Source organism: Crocodylus siamensis, chromosome 4 (assembly GCF_052110815.1).
Source record: "Crocodylus siamensis isolate JL-2025a chromosome 4, ASM5211081v1, whole genome shotgun sequence".
Lineage (NCBI taxonomy): Eukaryota > Metazoa > Chordata > Crocodylia > Crocodylidae > Crocodylus > Crocodylus siamensis.
The window spans coordinates 214,448,655-214,468,226 of NC_143398.1; the positions used below are offsets into that span (position 1 = coordinate 214,448,655).

Here is a 19,572-nt window from a genome sequence, read left to right on the forward strand (position 1 = left end):
GGATGGTGGGCGAGGGGGAAGCATGTAGTGCCAGCCAGTGGGCAGGTGAGTGGGGAAATGGCTAGGGCAGGCAGGGGGAAGGGACAGCAAGTGGGTAGGCGGAGCACAGTGACAGCCGGGCAGGAGTGTGGGGCCCGAGCCAGTGCACCAGGGCCAGTGCCGGCGGGGCCTCTATGGAGCCAGGCTGGCTCCCACCTCTCCCTGCTTGAGCAGCACAGCCTGACTCCATAGAGCCCCTGGCAGCCTGGTCCATGCTCTGGGTTGCACTGGTGCTGGCCCCACACTCCCACCTGGCTGTTGCTGTGCTCTGCATGCCCACTCACTGACCCCTCCCCGCAACTGCAACTGCCACAGCTCCGCCTGCTGCAGAGGCAAGGGAGGGCCAACTGTGGGTCAACTCTTCCCCTCCACAGGAGCCGCAACCCTCCCCCTGCACACTCACAGCCCCCCACGAAACCCATACTGACCCACACCCCACAAATCCCACCTACACACTCCCCCCACATACCCACAAACCTATACCCACCCTCCCACCCACATGGCCCCTCAATATACAAGAGAAAGACTTCATTGTAAGCTATTATATTACCACCTCTACATACACTACACAAATGCATGTAAATCAAGACAAAAATATTTTTTTGAAACGAAATTAGTGAATGGTGTAGTACATTTGATTTTTAGAATATAATTTGATATTTTTCTGGTTCAAAGATGGCAAAACCCCTTGCTGAAAGGAGGACTTCTGGAGGCAAGGGCAGGGACTTTTGGTCACAAAAGGTCAGGAGTTAGGGCGCGGGACTTCTGGTCCCAAGATGGTGACCTGGGGGCATGGCACCTGTCAAGGGTGGCCCTCGATGGCTTGCCAAAACTCAGTAAGTGACCCTCCACCCAAAATAATTGCCCTCCTCTGAATTGATGGGAACCAAAGGAAGGAAATAAAGGGTGCAGGCACCCATGTGAGTTTACACAGTAAGACAGAATTTTTGCTCCAGGAAAGGAAAGCATGGAGACAAGCAGCTGTGGAGAAATAATATGGAACAGTAAAGGATGGATAGAAGGAAGGGTCAATGCTGTCATTTCCCAAAGAGGTAGCAAACCACCACCAGCAGCAGAAGTACAGCAGCCTCAGCAGATACTGCCAAAGAAGTGGAGGGACTTGTCCTCTTCAAATGGGGAAGGTAGATAGATTTAGGAAATCCCCGTGCAAGTAGGTCTGCTCCTGTTCCAAATGTTCACCTCTTGATGTTGGGAGGGACCGAAAGCCAGGTCCCGACTGATTTGTGGGGACAAGAAGGACTTCCAAGTGACAGATGCTACTCAACTTCAAGCAGTGGAACTCCTCCCAGAGGTATGAGAGACAGTTTTAGGGATGCAAAATAAACCCTGTAAACACAAAGCATGCCTTATCAAGCCACCTCTTCCTATTGTCAATGCCATTTGGCCAGGGCCAAAAAGATCGTGTTGGTGTTCTCTTCACTACCAAGTACTATTGAAGTGTTTCATTAACATTATCCCTGTCACACTCAAAAACTACATCACACACCCAAGGTGGCTTGACTTGGACAACTGAAGCATAGGGTACACTTTGCCTAGCCTTCTCATCAGCTGTTAAGCTGCAGTGTTGGTGTAGATTCAATTTTTGGTTCACTGGTATACAATCATGTGGAAGAGTCTGTCATTCCACAAAAACTCTGACTAACTCTGGACAGGGCAAACTTGACTCATGGAGTCCCTTTCAGTCATTCACCTGCTTCCCAGCTAATAAAAGATTTCCACAATACAGATGATTAGCACATCTGGGTTTTTTTGCCTCTCCATAATCTCCAGAAAGTTATCAGCCAACACCACCACAGTCCAAAACAGTTTTCAGCCCTCTCTTACCATCCCCCAAAAGCCTTCTTATCAGTTCTGCCAAATCTGCCACACAAGTCACCAAAATACTGGGCAAAAGATTATCTGTCACTTTCTAGCTGACAAAAAAAAAAAAAAAAAAGAATGCTGCCACAGAGCAGCACACCAAGTAGAAAAGTACAAGGATGAAATGAGACAGAAAGCGAGACAGAGTGAAAGAGGAGATGTTCCCTTCCAGGAATACAAAGGCACATTGTGTCATTGCTTTTCAGGGCACTCAAATGCAAGCATCTTCTGCAGAGGCATACAGCAGCAAGCTAAAAGGCAGCTTATACTTTACAGGAAATGGAAATGGAGTCGAAATGACCTGCTGCAGCATGTGTAAATGGAGTCTGTCAGCTGGTCAGAAGGACTCAAGTTAGGCTACAATGAAGATGCTAAAAAGACAAAAGAATATAACAAGCTTCCTGAAGTATAACCAGCCAATGAGCAAACCAGAACAGGAAATAATGGACAGAAACCTGCAACCAAGCAGGGACACGTTCAAGTAGCTCTATGGATTATTTGCCCGGAGATGCCAGGACATATCTGTTCCAAGCAACTCTAGATTGGAATTGACAATATACTCCAGCCACAGATAAGGCGTACACTCCCAGCTCTATCCACAATACTCTATCCCCATGCCAACATGAGGAAAACAGGATAGGAACACTGATGACAAGTAATTCAATCATATATGTCCTTGTACTGTAATGTTGCCTCATTTGTTGCACTTTTGCATTTCCAGTTGTTTTGAGATAGTGCTGCTTGAGAATTGCTCCCATTGAGCACTCTTTCCCACTTGTACTTTATATTTTGGCATATCAGCTAATGGTGCTTTATAGTTTTAATAGAATATTTTACATAAAAATCCTATGGTGTGCATACCACATATGAAATAAAAAAAACTTATTAAAGTCTCAGATTAACAACACATGCAGTTTGCACCAGATCAGCTAAACCAAGTCATTTTGTATCTTGAGCATGCTCTCATATTTCAAATAAAATCTTAAATTCACATAGAACACTAACGCTGTGCTTGTTTTATGCCATCTCTTTCTTCCCCCCTCCCCAAATTAAGGATGGGGGAAATACAAAGCTCTCCTGGACTTCAGCCCTAGTTTCCAGAGGCACCTTAGCAGGTTGTCTGTAAAACATCCAAACAGTCAGTTGGTGAGAAAGACTCTACCACCACCCTCCTGCTGTGAACTGCACAGTAAACCTCAGTTACAAGAACTGCATTATTATACACGCTGCAGTTAAGCAACAAAGGCACCTTCCATTCAGGGTACTGATGAACCTTTTTCTCCAAAGTGCTCACAAACCCGACTAACCGCTTGTAAGTCAGGCAAATAGAAAATAAGCCTGAAATACCAAAATAAGAGTAAGGATAGAATCCTGTTTATATCTATATTATTAGGTGTGGGGAGAAAAATCTGCTTGCTGGTATTTTATGAGGCTGGAACTTGAGAATATCCTGGCATCACTGACTTTGTCCATGTATCTAATGAATCCCCTCCCACGGTACAAGAGGAAATAATTACTGAAATTTATCTTTGGAAAAATGTTAGTTTATACTGCCCCTTGAAACAAATACAAAGTAGTATGAAAGTGCCAAGTAATATAAAATAACAGCAAAGGACAGCTCATTCCAAGAAGCCTCTTCCTTTGCAGACAAGAGAAGCAAAACATGAGGTCACTGAAAGCGGTAAGATAAACAGACGAAATTCTGCGTATGAAATAAGCAAACGTCCTTTTGCTTGTTTACATTGCCAGTGATGCTGTGTCCCAAAAAATGGAAGCTAAGATCAATATTAATTGCAGTTATATTAAAAGACCAGGAAAAAATGTTATCCATCCAGATGAGTTAATACTTTAGAACACAGTTTGTTACAGTGCAGTTAAGGATACAACCAGTAATAATGCAGATAAAGCTATTTATTTTAATAAAAATGCTTTAAAAAGCTTAGGAATTAATTATGCTATAAAAGATTACATTGTTATAGTGTTATTAATGTAGTCAGCTGCCCAAATACAGAGTCTGGACATCTGATTAGCATGTACGCTCAAAAGTTAAAAATCACATGAGAGCCATTTTTAAACAGAGTTATTATGTTTACTAAATATTCAGATATTTCTAGCCAAACTCATACCATCACTACATAAAAAAAAGCACACTTCTGTCTATTTGGGAGATGACAATTTGCCAAAATGAACAGTAGTCTGAGAATTGTAACAGCAAATTTATTTTTCATTATAATAATACTGTAATTGGTATTTGAGAGGTTAAAATATAAAATGTATGCTGGTAGGGGGAGCATCTACTCTAGACAATCTTGTTTGCCATTCCTTAGAAAATATTCTCTGAAGTAGTCTAGTGCAAAAGTTCCTTTCTGTACATGATTAACCACTAAAGACCCAACAAAAGGACTGCTAGGTGTTTTTTTTTTTATTTCTCCATTACTCCCATCTAAAAAACAATATACAACAGCCCAGTCAAGCAAGTAGAAAGAAGAGGAATTATGTGACTCTAAATTAGAAGAATTTTGCTGTTCCTCAAAATGACGCTGTTTTATCACCAGACTAGACATAAACAACCTGAATGATTCTCTGCAGCATCAGCATAAAGAAGGGGGGCTTCTGTGCATCTAAATCACTGCCTTCTGCATCTTCCGTATGCAGACTGACAGTTTGATGGTCCTTCTACCAATTTATGCAGGAAAGGTACGTGGATTCCAAGAAGCTGTGGCATATGTAGAAGCTGTACTTCTACTAAAAATCTTTCTTCATATCCTGAATGAAGGCTACAGTGTTACCAAGTCAAGACTAATCACTATGTGGTAGGGAATACCTCGTTAGTAGATGGAAAAGATAAAAAGGAAACAGTGGTAGCCAACTTTTCTTTGATCCTCACTAGTTTAAGTTACATAGACATAAAACAATAAGCAAGTAAAAGGAAAATCTTAACATAGAAAAAGAGTTTAAATGTTTTCACATGTACAAGCACAATATCACAAATAGGTCAAAAGCACACCCGATTTCAACAAAGCTCTGATAAATTGAGGACACTGCATGGGAATCTCTCTAGTCTCTAGAAATGGAGGCTCCCTTCATTTTGCATTTCATGCTTCCTAAACATGACTTTGAAATGAACTTAAATTGATTTTTGCACAAAAGTGCTTTGTGTACTAAAGAGGAAAGGGGGGAGAATAAAAGGAGGCAAGCAAGCATTTTCCAGCAAAAAAGGGCTGTTTTTAGTAAAAAGTGCTCTGGTATGCACTATGTATGTGTGTTTTCCCCCCTCCCCTTTCTTTAGTTCTAAAGTGCCCATCACAGCAGCATCTAATAGCTGTATAAAATTATATAGAGCAAGCACAGAGCAGGCTGCACTTGTGGGATAGCCGGCTATATCCGGTTTCAGGAGTAATTTCTCCCCCACAGGCTCTCAGTACTGAGCATTATGTCAGAGCTCTGTCAAAGACTTATTTCTGGATACCATGCCGAAACTGTCTGCTCCAATTCTTTGGGGAATGCTATCGATGAGTGTTATCTAGCATACCTTGAGAATAACAATCACAAGAACTTTTCCCAACTTTCTTTGGAAGTACATACCAGAGTTTAGGAAGTATGTTTTATCTTCAAGTATCTGCTCCCTTGAATCTGGAACTAGATAAACATAGAACAGGCCAGATAACCACAGCTGTCATGGCGGATCTCTGAAAAATATTTTTGAGATAACATAGACTTTCACCAGAGAGGACTTTGTAAACTGCCCTCTCTGACGAACCTCTGAAGTGGATCTAGTATGGGAGACAAAGGGCTGTTTTCAGCCTCACCACTTAAGAGACAAGATGCTACAGTGTGGCTGAGTACCAGTCGTAATCCTTTGACATTTCTTGCCTAGCCTGAAAGAAAGGCAATCACTTTGTCTACACTGCATGTGCTGGTTCTGTTTTTACTACGGTGCTAGTGCTAATGTGACTGGCTGCATACAGATGCAGCTCTGCCAGCAAAGCAGTTCTCCTGTCTTCAGAGTTGTACAAGCTTCCACAAATGACAAAACCTGCCACCTGAGTTCTGTCCACTTGTGGGATTCCACCCACGTAGTTCCCCTGAAGTAATCATTTCACAGCTCTGACAGACAATATCCACATTTCACTAGCACAGCAATGTAAATATCTACCCAAGCTAAGTCTAGAATAGGAATATTACTGGGGTAGCAAAACTGTCCCTGTGCAAATGCATCTATACCAGCAAAGCAGCTGCTTGTACTGTTATAATAACCCTGAGTGAAACAAGCTAACCTAGTACAAGCACAAGGTGAGTTTAGACTCTAGACTGTTGGTTTCTTCTATCACTGCTGTCAGTTACAGGGTCACACCTCCTCATGCCCCTGACAAGCATCATGCATCTACACAGGTAGTGTTTGCTACCCCTAAAATAAATAACAAGCCAAACTGACCTGCAGTCATCCAGCATGGCACTGTTAAAATCCTGTAAGTGCTATGGCCAAAGCTTCCTGAACAAGGGATCTGAAGTTGATGGGGGTTTTTGTGCCTGTTTTTGCTTTAAAATGAGAGCACCTATTTGATTTTCCGGAGGCAGTGACAAATCCTATATGACCTTGAGGCTATATAGCACTTCAGCTATTTGCTGGAATACTCCCCCAACTGAGAATAATAAAAAAGGCACTGGCTGCAGTTCCCCTAAGCATTTACCCATTCCATTTAGCACTTTCTCAGTATGTTCTAACTAACTGTTCTTCACCTATCCCACCTTCAATTTATTTTTGGCTGCCCATATTATTTTCCTTCCTTCTTTCTTTCCACCCAGAAAACTAGTCCTCTTTTTTTTTCCCTCCAACCAAACTTCACAATAGTCTTCCTCTCTCCAGTCTAGCTACAGTCTAGCCATCTTTGTACAGAATAGATACAGGTTCCTCGGCTGTCACTCATTCTCCAGCAGACCCACTCCAAGGGCTGGCATCCTTTAAGCCAGGAGTGGGCAAAATGCAGCCCGCAGGCCGGATGCAGCCTGCCAAGCCATTCTATCCGGTCCATGGGGCCTCTAAAAAATTTAGAAAATTACTATTACTCTGCCCTGGGCTGCCTGTCATGCAGCCCTTGATGGCTTGCCTAAACTAAGTAAGCAGCCCTCCACCCAAAATAATTGCCCGCCCCTGCTTTAAGCAATCATAGTCTATGATCTTTCTGAATTCCCTAATAGCACACCTACTCTCGTATTGGTTAGAACCCTTCATAAGAGCAGGCAACAAAGCGTCAGGATGTAATCCCATGCAAGCTCTGTAAAAAAAAAGATCACATACTCAGTTTCCAATCCCAAAAACAAGGTTTCATGCATGCAAACTCTGCAAAATGCTTCAGGAATTCTTGGTTTTAAAACTGGCACTCAAAAAGGCAGTCTTGTACTCTTCATTCATTCAACAAACTCATTCAAAATATACTCTTCATTAGGGTAAGATTCACAAATACCACACCATCTCCAGTAATTGATATTAGAATACAGCAGTTCCATAATCAGTTAAGAAAAAAAAGAAAGATTCACGTTCTCATGACTGAATCAATAAAGGAGTTTCAGAAATTGTTAGAAATTAAATATGGGTAGAACTATTATCATCACTATCCAATTGCATCTATTAACAACCACATAAAAGAGGAATAACGTGTCTTTTTGTAAGTAAACCTAAAGCCAGAGACTGGGCAGGAAAATACACTGGGCTAAATCCCCCACTGAAGGGGACACGGTTCCACTGAATAATGTTTATGAACAGTGCAAAGCAAAACCTCTAATCAGTAAGCCTCTCCAAGTTTGTGATTTTTTGAAACACTAATATTCTTTGAAAATATGAGGAGAAACCTTAGCACTAACTGATTTCCTAACAATTTAAATCACTTTTTAAATTTTCTTACATTTTAAATCGCACACTCCAAAGGGGGTGGCATCACTATCTTAGATATTTATAACACCCCCCTATAGTACACTAAGCTCTATATTAACAGATAAGATGAGAGTATCTGCCCCAGACAGCTTACAAACTAACTGCCAATCACTCAACACCTAGTTATTGGGTTGGGGGGGTTCGTCTTCTTCGTAGACTGGGGCACGGTCAGCTTCAAAAGATTATCTGGGTATATTGTACCTAATTCCCAGACACTGCAAGGGCTCCAAGAAACAAATGACACTTTCTTCTGTCCTGTGGCACACTGTAGGTTTTAAAGCATTTGATTTTCATCCTAAAGATCCTAAGTTTGTTGTAGAGGCATAAGAACTTCTTTGTGGCATGTAGCAGGAAGCGCTGAAATAGAAGTTCTTTGAACTTAAGGTACAGTCCACTGTTATCTACAACTATAAGAGACTCATCTCAGTGTCTCTTCCAGACACCTATGTATTCACGTAAGAAATCCTACTGAAGTCAGTAAAATTACACATGCACTTCACTTCTCCCCTCTTGTGGAACATAAAGAATAGATTTTAAATTGAAAACAGGAACATTACCATTGCCCTCGGAGATGGCTAATGGAGAAAAATAGAGGGCTTGTCTGTGCCAGTAATTAGTGAGCAATAACTACTGCACTTTAAAAATTCACATCCCATCTTATTCAGAATCACTTACTTCTTTTTATAGACAAACTCTTATATGTACATACCAAAAAAAGAACAGCTAAAAAGCCCACCTTTTCTTAAAATTGGACATTCATTCAGCAACTTTACATAATTAAATCAGACCTTTTCTAATATTATAAAAGCCTGTCTGTCCATAATGCTTTATTTGCACTCTGATTGGCTGACAGAAACATTCTTGATGGGCAGTTGGCTAGTATTCAAATAAAGTGTATTGAAGGTATCCATTTTATTTACAGAATTTCAATACTAGTAATTCACAAGCTGTGCATTTAGGGTTTCTTTTTTCAATATGAAGTAATCATTATGGTTGGTAGGCCCAAAATTTGCCCCTTTAAGTCCCTGTCTTTAAACCCAGTTTTCCAAAACAACATTGTTTTAAACAAGTTCCAAAGTAATGCCTCACTTCAACCACAGTTTGGGATGTTAGCAGGAAACAGTACTTGAACTGAGCGTAAGAGAAAGAAATGCAATATCAGCAGAATGAAATTAACAAGACGTGGTTCGGTCCACTGCTGGTCAGAACACCGTAGGCAGAAGAATCACAATTTCATTCTTCTCCTGAGCAAACAGAAACTGAAGCAGGAGAAAGATCTAAAAAGGCTTAGGCAAAGGAAATATATGAAATAACATCCCTCCCTACCACCACTCACCAGGAAGAAGAAGAAAAAAAAAGCAAGTCCATTCTCACTCCTGCCAGACATCCACCAGCAACAAATATTATAAAATTGAGGCCCTGAAAAGAGCTTGAGTAGAGCACTCTCTCCTAAGAAGCTTCTTCCTACTCTACCTACCATACAGAGCTTCTGAAGTTCACAGATTTCAGAGACATTAGGGCTGGAAGGGATCTCGGAAGATCATCGGGTCCAGCCCCTTACCTTAGGGGCAGGAAGTCCACTCAAGTCAAACAATCCCAGCAAGATAAGCATTCATGCAAAAGGCTTGGGAGATTTTCTCTGCCCAGGCATGGCAAAAGGCCATAATACTCAATTCTGTAGTGCATCACCTCACAAGCCCTGATGTGGCAAGTACAACAGTACATCTTCCTGATACAAACTGCTTTAAAAGTCCAAAAACACTGCAGCACCTCAGGCAAGAGCTGGCACAAAAACTAGCCTAAAGCCACTTTTGTCACATTTTCTGCTATGCTTCTAGAGGGGCAACACGCAAATCTGGCCTCTTCAGTCTACCAGTCAGGTTCACACAGGTGCTCATACAGTTACTGACCACAGCTTTGCCAAGAATTTCTTGTTGCTTCTAACATTCTGAATGTGACTATTTCTTCTGACCAACCTAAATCACTTTACTGAAGAACAATCACCACCAACTGATTTACATTTATACTAGTAGCCAAAATTGCAGAAGAAATGTCCAAAGATGTACCATCCAATGATAGCACCACAGGCATAACTTAGACTCTGTGGCTAGGGACAGACATTCAAAAAGCCAGAGCCTGAATTTATTTAATCTTACAAGTAGAAGCTGACCTGGGAAATGAATGTGTGAGACCGGGCCCCCGGCAGGGACTAAGCATGATTGCAGAAAGGTTTAAAACCTAACCCTGACCTGTAGGGACCCCAGTCAGGATGTGCCGGAGGGGTGGCAGTGCACAGAAACAACCCTTGCCAGGCTTGCTCCAGAGGTCAAACACTGGCCAGGGCAGCACCTCAGGTAAAAGACGATGGGGGGGGGGGTGAAATTAAACTCCCGTCTCCAGGCATGGGCCCCATACCTAAGTCGGGGTCTGTCCAGTTTTCCCACCTGCTCCTGTTTGCGCAGTGGTGGCCCTGGCCAGAGCTGGGGGCATGGCCCTGTTCCACCCAGGGCTGGGGCTGAGCCAAGCCAGCCTGCAGGTGCGATTGAGGACAGACACAGAGGGGCCAGCCTGGGCTGGGCCACAGGGGCCAGGCCCTTCCCAGCAGGCTGCAGCTGGGGCTAGCCCCACAGGGGCTGTGCAGCCACACTGATCCCAGCTTCCCATGACCCGCCGGGTGGGGCTGTCATGGAGCTACAGCCAGCTGGGAAGGGTTCGCAGCGGTTGCTCATGGCACAGGCAAGCAGTGTGGGTAGAAGGCAGCTGGAGCCAGAGCTTCATGAGCTGGTCAGAAGCTGCCAAGATGCAGCTCCCCACCCCCCACTGCCCAGAGTGGCACAGCAGGAGTGGGAGAAGGAAGATCTGCTGACAATGAAGAGAAACTGGCTGAGCCAGGCAGGGCTGATCTGCTCCCCTCACCTCCAGCTGAGGCTCCTGACACGCTGCACAGCGCTGCCGCACACAGGTGGAAGTTTGAGCCCAGCAGCTTCTGCCCAGCACATGGAGCTCTGGCTCCAGCTCTGGCTGCCTTCCATCTGCTCCGTCTGCCTGGGACCATGAGCAGCCCCTGCGGGTGGAAAATGGCCAAGAGCTGGAACCAGATACCATTGGGCTCAAGCTTCCCACCCACCCACCCAGAGTGGTGTGGCAGGGGCAGCAAGGCACCCCCAACCCTAGCCAGCATGTTTAGTTGTTTTGTTTTGTTTTTTACTGATAATCTGCATACCTTTTACAAACATTAGATTTCAGTGGGTATGTCCTCTTGGGTGGGGGATTTAGCCCAATGTATTTTCCTGCCTAGGAAGGACTACATCTGCCTACCTGCATCCCAGCAGTATTACTGGCAAGAGATGAGATGAAGCATCACATGGCTGGGAGGCTCTTAGGGGGTACAATGCTCTGAGAAAATGTTCCCTGCAAGGTGTTGCACTCCTGCTCAGAAAACAGGTGGCACAGTTCTGCTCTGTCTGTCCTTCAATGCTTTGCCTCCAACATCTTCCTCACCAGGAATCTTCAATCACGCTCCCAGTTGCTTAGCTTTTCTACGGCTAGCTCAATTTTTTTTTTTAAAAGACTTTATGGGCAGGTATCTTTAACCATGGGAAGGTGTGGGGGGGGGTGGTTGGTTTTGAAGAGGGTTTTGTTTTTTGGGGGGGGGGGGGGGGGGGGGGTGCTGTTTTTGTTTTTACAGACTGTCCGTTAATTTTCAGACAGCTGGCAACCCTGGTTCCCACCTACATTTAATTTCTGGGCAAAATTTCAGAAAAATTCAGGAGCCCAGTCCCTGCTAAAACAAAACTCCCACTGTAACTGCACTGGGAATGTAGCCCAGTACAAGACAGAGCTCCAAACCTGTAACAAGATTACCAACTCATCACAAAGGTATTTCTGGTGCAAACCACAAAAATAGGTACTCTCCAAAATTCACATATAGAAAATTCTATACATTTTATCTTTGTCAATTTCTCAAAAAAAAAAAAGTAGGTCAAGCTGCCTCCAATTAGATAATTTGAAGTTCTAACTTCTCAGAAGTCTGGAAGTGTTTAGTAATGTTGATTAGGGCCCATCTTTTAATAACAAAAAGCAAAAGCCACATTTCCATTGTAAGCATTGAAAAGAGCAAGGGCAAAATCTTTAGATTGTTCATGTTCTAAATAATTCCTCCAAATCAAGCAAACCTAAAGCAATTCTGACCTAATTAAACTCTCAATCTTCAGATATTCCAGCAATTAAAATCTTTTGTAGTTCAAGTGCTATGTCAAATTCAGAACTACAAGGTATGAGCTTTGACAAATCACAGTATTATATTAATTAAATTACTTTAAATACATTGCAGCAATACTCTGTAAGTCAATAATACACAGAAAGTTTCAAAACTATGGTAAAGTAAACATGGCTCCCTACAGTCTATCTCCAGCCATAAAACTACAGAGTTCACATTCACCCACAAGCACACATCAAACAAACTTTCTTTCAGGGCGTTTCCTGTGTTGCTAACAAGTTCCAGCTTCTCTCCTGAAACGCTATATTTAACCCATTAAAAAAAATAGGCAACACAAACATCCAGCATGCTGGCTACCTTGTTTTCTCTGCTGTAACTTACAGTGTGTCTCTAAGTGGGTGAGCAAATACAGGGTCTCCCCCCATACTATCTCAAGTTACTTATCTATCTATCTATAGATAGATATATCAGTAAGTGTAGCTAATGCAGGCATTCACACACTTTGCTAATTAAACTTATAGAAGGAACTCAGAAGTATAACCAGAACTGGAGTCTAGCCCATTATATGCACAAGAATACTCCATCAACCAAGCTAAACAGTAACAACACTTTAAGTCAAGACTACTTACAAGGGGAGCATATTTGGTTCTAGTAAGGCTTTCATTTAGCATATTTTAATGCTTATGTATATTCCCCACATCATTAACTGAAGTCTGTTTTCCATAAAATCTTGTTTTACATAAGCAGCACCATTCCTTACAAAATGCTCTCCACTCCATCTCATTTCAAAATTGTAACTTTCAGAGAACAACCATAATGCCACACATGAGGAAAGAGAAGCCATAACGATATACCATATATAAAAGTATGACTTGGAGTTCTGGACATTTTGAAGGAAAGTTTAAACTACTCATTTTACCTTTTTGCTGTCCGATTCTCAAACTGTTCACGTATTCAGTGATAAACACATAAAACAGAAAATATCATGAGTCATCTTCTGGATTTATTTCAGGCACTTCTGGATCTGTTTCAAGCACAGTTTCCTAAAACCCATACTCTTAATCCAAAAAAGAAAAAGAAAAAAAACCCTCCAATGAGCAACTGCCCGATCATGGAAGTCCTTCTTCAGCCTTAAAGCTCTTTGAGTACATGTCCAGAACTGCCTCTCCCTAAGCAGACAGACTCCCAGCTCCTGTCCAACTACACTGAAATCAAGTATCTAGTTTCTAAAGTACCCCCAGGGGCCCAATCCAATAGGTGGGTAAAAAGCCTGCCCAACACATCCCAAAAAGAATCAAGCCTCCTGTAAAATACAGTTATGGGGAAGGAGGAGTAGGCTGTAGCCACCCACTGTAGCCTAAAGGTATAGTAATCACAGGACACATCTACATGAGACCCTATGGCAACGCAGCATTGGTGAGCACAAACTGCGCAGTACCGGTGCAACCCAGTCAGTTAGTACTTCCTTTAGCAAGTACTAACTGACTGTGCAGTACCAAATGCAATTTGGGACTAGCTTTAATTTCCTCCTCAGCCTGCATGGTTTTAAACTTGTACTGTCCACTTTCAACAGAACACCCAAGGAGAATAACCGTCAGGCTACAGGCAACTCTGGATGAGGGCACGCTTCACCCTCCTGGTTAAGATAGACTACTAAGTGGAAAGAAACAGAATAAATCGCTCAGCCAGAAGAAGATGGTGCAAGAAGGAACAAGATTCTGTAACCTAGTCCTTAGGGGGCTTCCGTCGGAGGCTGGAGTCCCATGTTCTGGTCCCAGCTCCCAGGGCTACATTATGCATTTTAAATTAGACAGTCAATGGATAAAAAAACAACAACCCAGAGATAATCCTGAAGTCATGCAAGTGCCCTAAAACACTAGGCTACAGGGTTGTGTTCATTCTTCCTTGCTCTTATTCTGGTCCTTATACTCCTTTTTACACAGTGGCAACACTTCAACAGCAGGGACTGAAAAATTTCACCTCTCCTATCTGACATAGCTATGCTGGCAAAATGCCTGGTGCAGATACAGTTCTGGTGACAAGAGAGGGCTTTCATCAGCTTTGCTTGTGTCGTTCAAGAAGGTAATGTAGCAGCACCAGGAGAGAAAAAAACATTTTGACAGCATACACCAAGTCCTCACTTAAGCGCTCCACCAACAGAACTATGCTGACATAGCTAAAGCAACAAAGGCACTGTTGAGAAGGCAAACCCAAACTCATATACAATCATCCAACATTCAGGCATTATCAAGATGCTTAAAATATTCAGCAGTTTGCTAACCCCACAGGTGCCTAAATTTCAATGAGTGAGCACATGAAAAACCAACTAAATTCTGAAGCTGCTAAGCTACATTGAGACTATGCTTAAATGCCAATGGATGCTCAAATTAAATACAGTATTCCATTCCCTACCTCACCTGCAATCTCCAATCTGATACGTGTTCCTCCTGCAGAGACACTCGGAGAGGAAATTTTTTCAAAGCTACTGGTCTAATCCACATCCCATTCTACCCAACAATCCATTGGAAAGTTCTCACCCAAATTCCTGTTCAAAATCAGAGACAGAAAAACAAAAATGCAGAGCTCGGAGGGAGGAGGGGGATGGGACAGACGTAGGCTTGGTAGGTTACAGCAGTTATGGCACTCCTGGAAAAATTAGAAGTCTGGATTCAAGTCTTGGCCCAAATCAGACAGAATGTGGATTTGAAACCAGGTCTTACTTTCTGGACAAGTTCTCCAACAACTAAGGTACCAGGTAAAATGGGATGCGGGAATTCTCTGATGAAGTGCTGACCTGTCTTCTGTGACTAATTTAGGGAAGCAGCATAATACATTTGAGGGAAGGCAGTCCTTTTCCTCACACCTAGGCATTTCTTACTGGTTACCTTATCTGGCTAACTGTTCAGATTGCTAGCTTCTATGAAACCCATTCTTCCAGAATATCTAATTCAGGGTTGAGGCACTGGGTGTCAGGTATGGGATGGCAGAGGGAGCTTTAGAGAGTTAAGTGTTGCAAAATTTAAAACTAATTCCCACGTCCCTTTGCTGGGAACAAGATCTAGACTATTTCTAAATACTGACAAGGAATAGAACATAAAATAAATTCAAAATTAGTTCAAGTGCTTTATCAATCAGAAACCAGATATCTTCTACGTCTACTTCTAACAATCATAATGCCAAACTTCCTGATTTCCCAATGCTAGTGTCAATTCATTTGTGATATACTTCCAGAACTCCCAAAAGCATCAAGGATTTCTTTTATTAAGATTTAACAAAATCTAACTTTCTGTTAAGTAGTATACAAGATTGATCCAGGTAAGCCACATTAGGCCTACTGCAGATTTTCTTTTCAGGGTAAGTGCGTAAAAAAGCTAGTTAATGTTATGCCATCATCTCACACAATTCAATAACATATGCATAAATGCATTTAGATTACAGCCACTGTTTAAGATGTGACAGTGGCAACAATGTCAATTCAATTAATAAGAACTTTTAAAACCCAAGATAAAAATCATATAAAACTTTATGCATTACCTATTCAGTAGAGAAGCCTAAACAAGGCAAACTTTGTGGCTGGCGACAGAAATTATATACAAACTGGTATATGTTAATTGGAAACAGGTTCAAATCTAATACAACAGAAGTGCTGTGAACCTAAACCACATTCAAAAATGGCCAAACCTGTTCAAGATAAACCTGGATGGATGTAATATCAGACTTAACTGATTTAGGTTATACTGTTTTAATGATCTTCTGTCCCAAATCCCCTCCAGATTCAAGTTAACTCTCAGCCCCCAGCTTCCCAGAATGTTTTGCACCTCTCCTGCAAACCCCGCCTTGCAGGGTGGGCAGGCTAGCCTTGGCCCAAGCTACCTGCTCCAGATGAGCAGGGAGGCATGCTCTAGCCCCCTGCCCCCCCCCCAGCTTCAGACCTAGACTGTTGCAGGTATCTGGCTGCATTTCCAGAGTCAAAAATGAATGTCTGTTCACTTGCTTATCAGTTCAATCTACGCAGCTTAGACTAACCTGTGAAGACTGAATCGATTAATCCTCAGGCTTTCTGACTGTCTGTATTTAGCCTATAGGAACACAGTCTCTTATGAAGCCATGAGAAAGAAAAGAAAGTAACAAGTTATGCACTTAGATGTCCTACTAAAAATAAGAGACAAAAGAGATCAAGGGGAAAAAAGTGGTATTTTGCTGAAGCACAGAAATAGATGGCAGGAGATTTGGGTTCTATTTCAGCTTCTGCCACAGACTTTCCAATTGACCCTGAAGAAATCACTTACATAGGATAAAACTGTGGTGCATAGGGTAAAATGGGAATATCAGAAAAAAGATACTGTAAGGGCTAATGCTGATGAGCATAAACTATTCTGAGATCCTTTGAACAGAATGCACTACAGAAGTATAAAATATACAGAATCAAGTAACAGGGGCTGAAGTCTCTTGCCTCATAAGATCTCCCTGGTTTATGATGGTAAAGGGTTTTTAACCAGGAGAGAGTGATAGTAAATATATAAATAAATAGGCTACTCTTAATTATTCAGTTATTAGCTGACCTAATAGATTCCATGTGATACTAGGGAAATCATGCCTCTACTGACATTCCTCCTTTAGGAAAAGATATGGGCAAGATCAGAAAGTTAAGAATTGCACTATGCTCAAATTATTTTAAAAATCCCTTTCTGAAAACAACAACAAAAATGAAATAGTTTATTTGAGAATCAGAGACACACTACCTAAAATATAATCTTAAATGTCTGCCAAGGCAGTATAAATATAATAAATGACTTTTTTTTGCCATTTTAAGACAAACAGAAGGTTGGACTAGATGACCTCTTGAGGTCCCTTCCAGCCCTACTTTTCTATGATTCTAAGGCCCCCACTCCACATTACAGAGGACCTTAGAATCACATAATTAACCAGCTACAAGAGTAAAGTAGTCCCTACCTGCGCCAGGCACAGCCTGCCCTGGTACAGACATGCCCGGGCATGTTCCACAGCTGCAAAGTAGCCATAAAAAGCTCCAAAAAACTATGAAGGTAGACCTCAATGTGTGCCAACTCTTACAGGTGGTTGCTACCTAGCTTTAATGGCACATGTAGTTAGCTGACAGCACCCAGCAGCAGGAGTGCACCATGCTCAGCCAGGTCTGGGAGTCTCACAACTCGGGAGACTCTCAGCCTCAGCAGCTGCCCACTCTGGGTCCCAGCAGGACAGGGACCCAGGATCCCCTAGCTGTGGATGCCAGATACATAGACCCAGCTGGGTCCTGTGGCTGCTCCAGGGGTATGCAAAATCCTCTTGGGCTGGGGGATCGCAGCTACTGTGATCTCCTAGGCTCAGGGGTGCATGAAACCACATGTAGCATGGCAGAAGGCATCCTTATGTGGATTGCACATTTTTTACCTGCATGTGTAGAAGGGGCCTCGGATAAGGGAGCTCAAAGTTGCACAAAAAAAATCTGTCACAGCAGAACACAATGGTATTAGAGCAGCGATTCTCAACCAGAGGCCTGCAAGGTACTGTGCAATATCAGCACGGTTAGGTGTACAAACACCTACACATGGGGTCACAAGATAAACCCAGAGTTTTCAAATAGGAATCCATAGTGTCCAAGATATTCTGACCTGTTGTGGTCTGAGTTCTTTGTTTTATTATTTTTCTGTAGTCAAGAAATGAGCGTAAGCTAAGAGCTGGCATTTTCTGAGGGGTACCTTGAGTCCAAAGAGGTTGAAGAAAGCATCAATTCTGATGACAATATGAAGCTTCATTAGAGAAATATAGCCCAGTTCACTCAACACTGCCCAGTTGTCTCTAAAATTATACCCTCAGATCACAAAGTTGCTATGGCATCAATGACAAAACTGTGGTTAGAAAGAAAAAAATGTCTCTTTCCTACAGGCTGTTATGGGAAGCTGAGCAAGTCTGGCTATGAACCAAATATGTTTTGGCTCTAGAGTGAGCATAATTTATCATCATTTGGACATTCCAGTGGTTCGCTAACCCATGAAAGCAGAACAACTGGCACTTCACAGCATCCAGCAAAATTAACCTCCATATATATTGCCATAGCTGCATGTTTACATTATGGACAGAAATCTCATTCACGTATATTCGCTTGCTTTTTCAGCATAATTTAATCCTCTGACACTATTTTGCCATCATGTCTTGTCAAATCACAACAATTAGGAAGTTTCTCAATCCATTCAGTTTTGGCAACCACATCGCAGAAATTAAGACAGGGAGGAAGTTCTGTCGGATGTGAGATACCAGATTCCCTTGCTTCTTCCCAAGGCTTTGTACTGTTGTAACCAGCTCGACATACTTAAGGCCAACAGCCACCAAGGCCGCGGCCTAAAGAAGGCGTCTTGGCAAAGGATCCGCCACAAGCTGGGTGATCTCCTGGCAGGACTCAGCTTGGAGCAGCAGAGCACAGGTAGCCGCTACCGCCCAGCGCTACAAACCCGTTCACTCCGGCAAGTCTGCTGTAACGAGACTGCTCATTTTCCCTGGAGCGAAGCAGCGGCACCTCGGCTCTGCCAACTGCCACGCTGGGCTGGTGCAGCAGGTGACAAAAGTGCCACCGCTTTGGCAGGTGCATGACAGAGGGAGCAGGGGGGAAGTCATCCAAGCCGGGCAGGATTCAGCCCTCGGGCGCTCCACACCAATCCCGCCTGCTTTTTCCCCCGGCGGGGGGCTGGCCCACCCGCCCGCCCGCAGGTGAGAGGAAGGAGCGGGCCCGGCCCCCGCGCGGCGGGACCTCCCCGCCGGGTCCCCGCGCAGCTGGCGGAGCCTGCCGCTGAACTTGGTGACAAGCAACACCCCGCACCCCCTCGCCTCGCACCTCCCCCGGGCCCGCCCTGCCCCCACCTGTGCCAGGCACAGCCCGCCCCGGGGCAGACGCGCCCGGGCACGTCCCGCAGCCGCAAACTTTCGGCCGTACTTTCCCTGCACGCGGGGCCGGGCCGGGCACTCACCTCAGCGCCAGCCCGGGCTGCTGCGCGCCGGCGTGTCCCGGGCAAGCTCGTCCGCAGCCAGCCGGGCGCGGCGGCGGGATGAGCTCACTGGGAGCGGGCGGCGGCGGCAATCCCCGCCCTCCGCCTGCGGCCACCCCCTGCCCACGGCCCGCCCGCGCGGGGAGGCAGCGCCGGGCCCGGGTCACGCCCGCAGGTCCTCCCGCCCGCAGCGCGGCGCCCCATGTGGGGGCGATTAGCGGCTGAAAGCGCCGGGTCTCTGCCCCTCCCCCGCGCCGCACCCGGCCCGGCAGCGACGAGCCTGTCACTGGGAGGGCCCCGGGAGCGGCTGGGACCGCCCGGCGCGGGGGCACTGCCGCATCCTCATTTGTGTCTTTCCAGCCGCTCCTCGCTTGTCACATGGCCCCGCTCCTCTCTCCGCCTTGCGTGGTAGGAGCCCGCCTGCTAGTTGCCTGCTCCTAACTTTTTTTTTCCTTCCCCCACTGCGAGCTTTTGGAAGCTCCTCTGGGCTCTGTTTTTAT

At 44.1% G+C, this 19,572-nt stretch overlaps 1 protein-coding gene across 7 annotated transcripts in view; it reads right to left on the minus strand.

Annotated features, from left to right (window-relative positions):
* Positions 1 to 19,488, minus strand: part of TANC1 (tetratricopeptide repeat, ankyrin repeat and coiled-coil containing 1) — a 201,972-nt gene extending 182,484 nt beyond the window's left edge. For 3 of the 7 annotated variants that reach the window (XM_090045666.1, XM_090045665.1, XM_090045664.1), the window contains exon 1: positions 19,055 to 19,484. The gene's annotated coding sequence lies outside the window, so the exon portion shown is untranslated. Of the gene's footprint in view, positions 1 to 19,054 lie in introns of all 7 variants that reach the window. The other 4 variants (XM_090045661.1, XM_090045660.1, XM_090045663.1 and 1 more) reach the window with 3 other exon arrangements.
* Positions 19,489 to 19,572: the final 84 nt, after the last annotated feature.